This window comes from Crocodylus porosus, unplaced genomic scaffold (assembly GCF_001723895.1).
Source record: "Crocodylus porosus isolate Cpor-Errol unplaced genomic scaffold, CroPor_comp1, whole genome shotgun sequence".
Classification (NCBI taxonomy): Eukaryota; Metazoa; Chordata; order Crocodylia; family Crocodylidae; genus Crocodylus; species Crocodylus porosus.
Genome location: NW_017728931.1, coordinates 110,347,687 through 110,357,816, shown reverse-complemented (window position 1 = coordinate 110,357,816; position 10,130 = coordinate 110,347,687).

The following is a 10,130-nucleotide window of genomic DNA, read 5'->3' as shown; positions in this document are numbered from 1 at the left end:
GGGCAGGGGGCTGGACTCGATGATCTCCTGAGGTGCCTTCCAGCCCTAATGTCTATGAATCTATGAAATCTATGAGGGACCAGCTGAATACACAATTGCTAGCTAATGTAACCAGTTAATTAGCAACAATTAACACCTACAAAACTAAAGACTAAGGAGAGGAAAGAATCAATACAGAGACAGAGACAGTCAGTTGCACAAGTACCCATGTCACGAGTTTTGTCTGTCAGCAGTTAGAAGTTCAGGGCCCCAGAACCTAGAACCCCTGCACCAATCCCCTCGACAGCTGGCAGGCTTTGTGGCCTCAGCAGGGGCTCACATCCCTGCAGCTTTCACCCTGCTGCACCTTAACACACACAGTGTCACCCATGACACGAATTTTGCTTGTCTGCAGCTTGTGGTGCAGTTTCCCCCAAACCCCTGCACCTATCTTCTTGAAACTTGGCAGGCTTTGTGGCCTCCCCAGGGGTTATCACCCTGCAGTTTGCTCCCTGCTGTTGTGTAATACACACATGTGACATGAGTTTTCCTTTCACAAATTTGGGGTACAGTTCCTCTCAAACCCCTACACGAATCTTCTTGAAACTTGACAGGCTTCATGCTGTAAGCAGAGGCTACCACCCCTGCAAGCTTCATCAAACAACAAAGTTATAGATAATTCATTGATTCCCCATTATACTCTATGGGCGGATTTCTGAGGCAGCTCTGAAGCTTTGGAGCTTCAAAGCCACTTCGGCCAGATCAAAGCGGGAACCTGGTCTGGAGCTCCGGATCGGATGCCTGGCATCTGAAGTGGCTGGATCCAAAGCCGGATCAAATAGCTGCCTACTTGCACAGGCCTAATGCTGTCAGCTTTGGTACCATATTTTATGGCAACTGTTTGAGTTTCACATGGGGAATAGAGATAGTCTCTTTTGGTGTTGGTGTCCATTTAAGGCTTATAAAACACCAATATCGTGAACATCTGGAAATCAATAGGGACCCATTACAGACAATAAAAATATGTCTGCCCTGTACAAAGCATTCCATGTAGAGATAACTATTAAGGCCAGGGACAGATATTACACATAAATCAGGTTAAGTGATCAGAAACTGGTTTAAACCTGTAACAGAACAAATGGTCAGTGCAGATAACCCAGTTTGAAAATGGCTGAAATTGGTTTGAGATAAACTTGGTTCAATGTAGTATCAGACTCAACTGATTTGGGTAAAACTGGTTTATGCAGTGTCTGCCCCAGACCCCTTCCTGGTTTAAGTTAAACCAGAGTCCCCTAGCATCCCAGATGCTTTGCAACTCTGGGTGGTGCTGCTCTGCTTTCTGCTTTCTGCTCCCACCCCTCTGCTCCCTGGCTGGAGCTCTGGCACAGACTGCAGGTACAGTAGCATCTACCTGGCTTCCTCCTGCTCCCCCCTCCCCTCCACTCCCTGTTCAAGCAGGGATTCCCCCCTCCCCTTTACCTTACCCAGACAACCCTCAGCATTAGCTAGCATACCACATACTGGCTATGGTCTGTGCTGTGGGAGACAGGACAAAGGCAGACTTGACAGTGTTGGCTTAGGGCTTTTTGGAACTAATCAATAGGTAGCTGGTAACGTTCCTCCATTTCTTCCTTGGAAAAAGTTGCTTAAGAAGAGCTTGAAATAATGAGAGAGGTTTTTGTTTTGTTTGATGGACTGATAAATGCTAACAACTCCCTGTGTAACTCCCTGCCATGTAACTAAATGCTCTGTTATCAATAGCGAGGTCGGGGGGAATCCCTTTCTAATCAGACTGTCCTTCCAAGGCCTCCCACTCCACCCCCCCCAGGCAGCTAAACACTGTGAAAGGGAAGGAAGGACTGCTCTAGCACCTCCCAGGTTCTAGCCAAGGCCACTGCAGGTGTGTGGCTGCATTTCTTCAGTCCATAGGGCACGTCTGTGTGGTTACAAACCGGTTCAGCCTAGCCAGGTTAGACTATCCTGCAAAGATTGAATTAATTCAGGCTCAGGCTTTTTTAATGTCTGTCCAGCCTAAACAAACTAGTTGGGCTACTGAACACACTAACCACATCAGCTCAGTACTCTATATGGGCGATTGCTGTACCTCTCAGCAGGGCTAATTAGGTCAGGCCAAACACTGCACAAATGTGACTATTGTGTTTCTGGTACTTGAGCTACTGTGGGTATCCCTGTAGAAAACCACATTGTATGGAATAAACATATCTTTAGAGACCCATTGTGCCATTGCCATGCCAGCATATGGTGGCCAAGGAACAGAGATGGATATTTTACCCAGAGATGTAGAAGAAAACAATGCTGTATGTACATATAATTATAACAAGTTCATAGAACTATACACTCTAAGGAAAATATGTGATTTTGTATCATATTCCAAAGAATGCTTTAAAAACCCATACAAAATGACATTTTTTGTTAAAATACATGGAAATTTTTCATGATGGTTATCTAAATGAATTTCAGCTAACTGTCCCAATAAATGCCCTTCTTTGTGTTAAGCACTGCATAAAAGCCATAATAAAATTAGTCCACTCTCAAATTTAATTCTTTTTAGTGTGGATGAAGTAAACTACCAGTGAAAATTGGAAATAGAACTCTAAGTATTATGAAAAAAAGTTTGGTGAGTCCACTCAAAGGCTGAGTAAATCTTTTTTGTTTTCTTTTTTGATCTGCTAACAATTTTACTTCAATAATTCAAGTTGAATCTAGCTCATAATGATAGATTTTTATCTATGATTAGCCTAGCTTCCTTTATTTGATGTAATGCAGAGCTCCTTCTGTGCAGTCAAGTTTTATCTTGAGTGTATGTGCAAATTCTTTGAGGAAATTAACTTGCCATAGTTTCTGGTGGAAACAGAATATGCATATCATATATAGTATAAATTCCTTTTAGATGGAGAACAATTCAGAGAGCAAAAAGACATTTAAAACAGATGAGCAAAAATGACAATCCTATTGCATATTTATTTTCTTTTTCTGAATTTGGGCTGCTGGAAAGATATCATGATATATCACCTGGCAGATCTAATTTAAGGCCTACTGACATTGTTTCAGGCAGGCATGTTCATATCACACTATTCTCTCCTCTAGTGCTCCATTCTTGAGAGCTGGCAGAAAGTATACATTACTTAGCTCATACAAAACACATCTTCCATAATTTTTTAAGCCTGATTTCCCTCTCCTGAAGACTGCTGAGGCTGTCAGCCATTAACCAGGGCACATTCGGCATGAAAGAACAGAAAAATAGCAAAAAAAATGTGGGGGTTATATCAGGTTCCGGCTTACAGGCTGTACATAAGGATTCATGTACAGAGAGATAGGTCCCAGTAGTTATAGGTTTTAGAGAGAATAGAAAAATAACAGGATTTGATTAAGAGTTCTGGTTTATGAAGCTAAGTAACCTGCTTGCCAAGCACAGGAGATGCACTCTGGTACATTTTTAGAGGAAAAATGCTGGAAGCTTCAAATGAGATTATTTTTCTATTGTTTGTAAAAGGCATCATCAGACAGAACTGCAGCTTTTAAAACATCTAGCCTCCTTACTGAATGTCACAGTGCTCCTGGTTAGTTCTTAAAAGAAAGAAATCAAAGTCAGATTTTCAGGTCTTGATGTTCCTGTTCACACCGTGTTCTTTCTGTTCTGTCTTCACAACACTGAACAGAACTCAATTTTCCAAGCAAGTGACAAGAGAGCACATTTGTCACTGCTTTGTTCTTTTATAAACTCATGAGTGCACTCCAAAGGAGTAATGTGAGAAAATGGTCACTGGCTTTAGATTTAGGAAGCGTGATTTTCTTTGGTGAACCAAATTCTTCAGTTATATCTATTTAACTGGAGCTGATCCACTGGGACAGATCCTCAGCTGGTATAAACAAACATATGGGCTTCTGTGTAGTTTGCCAGTTTAGATGCACTGAGGAGCTGTCTTATTTGGTTTTAATATATAATCTGCCAGGTTACTTTACTCTTAAAGAGAACCTTTGGTTCAATTCAACATAACATACCTGTTATGTTAGAGCTTGGCTGATTTGTTACTAAGAATGTGTATCTCAATACATTTCATCCTGCAGGGTTATCTAAATGGCTTTTCATGTGAATACTGTTGTCTTTATTCCATTAATAAGAAAGTACCCATTTTTATCTAGTAATTCAGACTATGTACTTTGTTCTCTTATTGAACTGTAATATTCTAAATAAGAATGGTGGTAATATAGGCATCCCATGAACAAGAAACATTCCTGCAGTCTGATTAGAACTCTAAGCAAGAGGCACAGAGAGGGAGAGAGAGAGAGAATAGAAGAGCATCTTTTTTATGTGACAATTGATATAATAGCAGAAAGGTAATTGCTTTCAAGTTTACAAGGCAATAAATGGCTCCCAGTGGCTGATGAACATCAAAGCCATAGGCATTAAAAGCAGAAAAGCTCAGTATTCTTACTAGACCCTTGAACTCTAGTGCCGAATCTAGCAGAAAGCAATATTGGCTTAAGTTTGATTGCTTTTTTAAGTTGTATTTTATTGAAATTTATAGTATCCTTACATGGATACAATCACATATTGAGCAGAATGGTAAAATCATCGTTCTCAGTGCAAATAAAATTCAACCTGGAGATTCTGGGGTTAAATAAAAACCAATGAGCAAGCACAGACAAGACTTACATTGTTCATGTCTAAAATGGTTCAAGGGAAGTAGCTCCCCTTTATAAAGTCAAAAGCAACAAGAGAATGATACCTAAACTCATGAGATTTGGGAGGGGAGGAAGAAAATCAGAGATATGGACAGTTATGTTTCCCCCAAGCCCCTGCACCTATCTCCTTGAAATCTGGCAGACTTTGCAGCCTCTGAAAGAACTACCATCCCTGCAGTTTTCACCCCACTGTGGCTTAACACACACGCAACGTGAGTTTTGCTTTCAGGACTTTGAGGTGCAGTTTCCCAGAAACCTCTTTACCTATCACCTTGAAACCTGGCACGTGTCATGCTCTCAGCAGAGACCACCATCCCTTCAGGTTTCATGTGAAACAGCCAAAAGACAACACAATTATAGATATTTAATTGATTCCCCATTATAACCTATAGCCAAACCTCCAAATCTCCAAATCTTTTCCGAATCGATTCAGAAGTCCTGAATCTATTCGGAAGGCCTAAAGCTTACACCAATTCAATTCAGATTCATATATTCAGCCTCTAAATCATCTGAATCATCTCTGAATTCAAACCGTGATCCAAAGCTTTGCTGAGCCCTAGGGCACATGTGTAGACACACACAAGATGCATTAAAATTCTGCCAGGGAAAAGAATAAGAAGTATCAAAAGTCCACTGTTATCATCATTTAGTATTGAATATATATATATATATATATATTCTATATATATATAGATACAGATATAGATATATATATACACACACACATACTGGCAATCCCTTGCAGTTGAGGATGATTGTCTTTCATGATTGCTTTATCTGTGGGACCGAATATGGCTGATGAAGTTGTTCCAGGATTGACAGACTTTTGCAACAGAGGTGCATGTTTCTATGTGGGGTGGGTGGCTTTTGATTCTTGATTTGGTCCACAAGACACTGTTTCTTCCACTCTCACTTTTCAGTCTCCTGATGTTGTTGTAAGGTTTCAAAGTACTGAGATCATTGCAGCATGCTCTTCCTCCATTTGGGGTGGTCCTGGGCAATAGTTCCCCTTGAGTTGATGTTAATGTTACATTTTTTCACACTGGCCTTGAGCATGTCCTTGAAGCACTTTCTCTGCCCTCCTGCTGAGCATATGCCTTGACTGAGCTGGGAGAATAAAACTTGCTTCAGGAGTCTGGAGGTGGAGATTCGGATGATATGGCTGGCCCAGAGATGATGCTGGATGGTCATCACCTTGATGCGCATTGTGTTTACTTGCAAGAGGATGCTAATGTTGGTGCATCTGTCTTCCCACTTGATTCACAGAATCTTCTGCAGGCAGCATTGATGCTTCTCCAGCAACTTGAAGCATCTCCTGTCTATTGGCCATGTCTCAGCTTTGTACAGTATGGTGGGGATTGCAACTTCTTGATAAACTATGAGCTTGGTTTTGGATCTGTTGTCATGATCTTCAAACATCTATTTCCTCAGGTATCTGAAGGTTGCACTTGCACTTTTATGGTGATATGGGATTTCCTTGTCAATGCCAGTCTCCTGCAAGAGATGGCTTTTGAGGTATGGGAAATCCTCAACATTCTCCATAGTCTCACCATAAATCTGAATTATTGAAAATTATGATTCAGTTCATCAATTTTAAATGTGCCGTGGTTTTTGCCTCTTGTCCAGGCAGCAGTAAGCAGTGGGGCCCACAGGGCCCTCCATCAATCAGCTGCGGGAAGCAAAAACTGCAGCATATTTAAAACCATGGTTTCCACCTCCTGGCCATCAGGAATGAGCAGTGAGGCTGATGGGGCTCCTATGCCAATCAGCAGTGTGGGGTCCACATGGGGGGAACTCCAGGATTAAAGGAACCGCTGTGCTGCCAGCTAGGTCCACAATTTAAACCAGGCCCTATTTATGAACTAGGCTGTATCGCCTTCCATCCTTCCGAGGCAATTTCACAGTATGCACAATTTGAAATCTTTTCCTGTCAAACTCTGTTTCAGTCACCTGTACTGTACTTGACTGATTTTGTTACAGAGTTTTAATTGCTATCTGAATTTGTCTGTGGTGGGTATTTCTTTTCCAGACACTAGTACCTTCAGACTCTGTTGAATGGCTTCTCAGTCATCATTGCAAAAGGAAATGCCTGCCTATCAACTGGGCCAAATAGTGAAAGATCTTCAGGAGTTATAATAGGAAATATCTCCAATCAGTTAACTAACATTCACAACCTCTACTTTACTGGTCTGAAGTGTGACAATCTGAATGACCTTTCTAGGTTCCTCTTTACAGGATACCCAAGGTAAGACATGTCAACATTCACATTATAGTTGTTTCTAAAGCACTATATGCCTATATGCCCTGTGTGGATGTGTACAAGGTGCTCAGATCCTGGATCTCCACCATTCTTCTTCTGCTATGGAGAGCATTTTTATGCCTAAAATTATCTGGATCACAATATGGGTTTTATCTGTACATACTACATATGCAAAATAGCATCCATAGCATGTGGTACTTGTTGCATAGTGAATTATTTTGTAACATACAAAAAATGTTGGAGACCCCAAAGTGACAGCACTTGTCACTCACAGCTTTTCTTACCCATACATTTATTATATGATAATCTGTCCTAGTCTCCTTCTCAGCATATGAACTGCATACATTTTCCATGTATTAATATTTTGATTAACAGTGTAATAAAAAATAATGACTCTCTTAAGAACTGCTTGTGAAGCATGAGCATATTACTGTGAGCCATCCACTTGCTGAAAAATAACGTTGCTCTTTAAAAAATATATGCGTGCACACCAGAGAGGAGACTGTAAAACTGTAAGAAATGAGACTATGTAGGTGCTGTTAGCCTGTGAGTCAGCAGCTAACATTTCACAAAAATTAGCAGTTTAAGCATAAGTGCTCCCCCTACATGCTATGAGCCATCTTTCCTGCATAATCGCCTGCTGTGGTTTGTTGGTGCTTCAGAGCTTATACAATCTAAAGTGTAACAAACTGATTCACTGTAAATTAGTAAAGTGGAGCCAGTCACGCTGAAGACACATTTACCATACGAGCAATCTGTGTCATAGATGAGGTAGGAGGAGCTGACAGCACACATATTATTGCACAGAGACTAGCAACTTTCTCTGAGGCTGAAGATGAAACGCCTGCAAATGGATCAAATGTTTTTACTACTGGAGGTAATCAGTGATCAGTAATTAACACACAGGTAGAGGAGGAAAGAACTGGTTGGGATAATTAAATATTAACCCTTTCTGCTGTTAGGCTGTTTACACAAAACAGTTGCATGCTAAGTCAACTGTGTTGCTAATGAATTACAAAAGAAGGTTCCTGCTATTAAACTGAATTCAAAAGGAAGGATCTCAGTTCAGTATTTGTATTGCATACTGCCAGCCTGGGATATGGTCACAATGCCCTGGAAATTGAGTTCTAACATATTACTCCCATTTTCTTTGATAGTTGTGAGACACGGTGACACAGTACTGTTCTTCACTGAGTGCCTCTGATAAATCCAAACTGCCAGATATTGCTGGTCAAAGGTAAAGAGGACATTAGGAAAAAAACCAACAACAGTATTGACCTTTTGTGTAAGGCTTGCAGTAGTAAGTGGTTCGTATGAGGGCACTTAGTTAACTGTTTGTGTGCCACTGAAGGGAAAAGGCTCTGTGCATACATGACCTCTTTTTTTATTTACTCCTTGATGCTAGAAAAGATTTACAGTTGCCATGGCTTTCAAAGATGGGTAAAGTGGGAGGAAAGATACACTTATAAATAGAAGATTTTTTTTAAAGATTTGTTTGCACCAGTTCAGTAATAAAGCAAGAAAAGCAGGCTAAAGCTTACTATATTCTCTGAATTAAGGAGGCAACTGTAATGGATTGGTCACTATTATGAGAATTACAGAGAATGGAAAAGCCCTCTGAGGACATCTGTGATGACACAATGGTCTTTATCATGTCTTTCAAAGAGAAAACTCTGAGGAGGAAAATACAGTGAATAGGACTTCCAAACATCCACATCACCTGGCAATCTGAATGTATCTGAGCTATTTGCTCCTCTAAGTGGGAAATAGGACAGGTCCAGCTCTAGAATTCCAAGTTGCACAAAGTAGCATTAATTCCTGCATTGACTTCCATGGTGTTTCTAAATCAAAATGCTGTATATGATAGCTTTTCTCCAAGCAAAGCACATAATCCCAGGCAATGACAGAGGGGCTGGAAGTTGTATGTAGTCTAACTGTTGCTACCTATCTTCCATACACACCTCCAACTTTATTCAATTGTGTGCCCATCCAATCTTTTACATGTGTGAGGGTATCAGGCCCATTGTTTTTAAAGGTCTGCTCTCAGCCTTAAGAATAGGTTAGTCTTAATCAGTAGCACAGATGAAAAAGGAGATCTCAATAAAAGGATCAAGAGCCACCAATATCTATAGAGACCTAGCTACAAAGAGTTTCTTATTCATAACAAGCCCAAGCTGGAGTTTTATCTACTCTGCACATTGAAACTGATGAATATGACATATTTTGTTGACTTTATGGTTCATGATTATATTTTGTTATTATATGACTTGCTCCAAAGGTCAATCAAAGAGGGGCTAGTTAAGGCTGCCAGGCCCTGCTTCAGTAAGGTACTTAAACGTGTGTATCTTTAGGTAAATTATCTCATTGAAGAAATTTAATTATTTCTATTCGTAAAATAACACACATTTACATATCTTATTGCTCCAGGGAGACAGGACTCCTAGTACAAGAAGTAAAAGTGAGAATCTAATAAATTAGTATATATCTTGAATGTAAGTTCACACCAGTGCCTTTCCTGGCTTTTCTCCCAGTCCTACTGCTTTCTGTACAATCATAGATGATGCATAGGAGGGGTATGGGGAGGTCTGTGCTACCCCTGAGATTGGCCCTCACTGACTGGGGAGTGGGGGGACTGAGAGAAGTGCTGGCAGTGCCCCCCTGAGATTGACACAGGACAGAGAATGGGGATACTGAGAGAAGCACTGGCGGCACTTCTGCTTTTGCTGCTGGCACTTCTGGGGTTGGCATCTGGCCACTGGGGGACCCCCACCACACCCCTCAGCACCAGTCACCCATGTGTACAATAATTCCTTTAACCCAGCTCTGTATATGCTTTGAGTTTAAGCTTGCTTTCTCAGCTTGGGACGGAGGTCACGGGTCAGGTTTCATTTTATTGCAATGTCTAATATCCTTAGTTATGGATACAAGCTCAAAGATGGACCCATAGAGGGGCACAGTGGCACCCCTTCCTTCCTCTTCATGTTCAATGGCACATCCCCTCTTCTCCTATTCTGCGTGCTCCCACTCGCTGTTGCCAGTGGTTCTGTTGTTCATGGTTTCATAGTTGGTAGGGTCAGAAGGGACCTGAGCAGATCATCAAGTCCGTCCCCCTGCCATGGCAGGAAAGAATACTGGGGTCAAATGACCCCAGCAAGGTTATTGTCTAGCCTTGTCTTAAAGACCC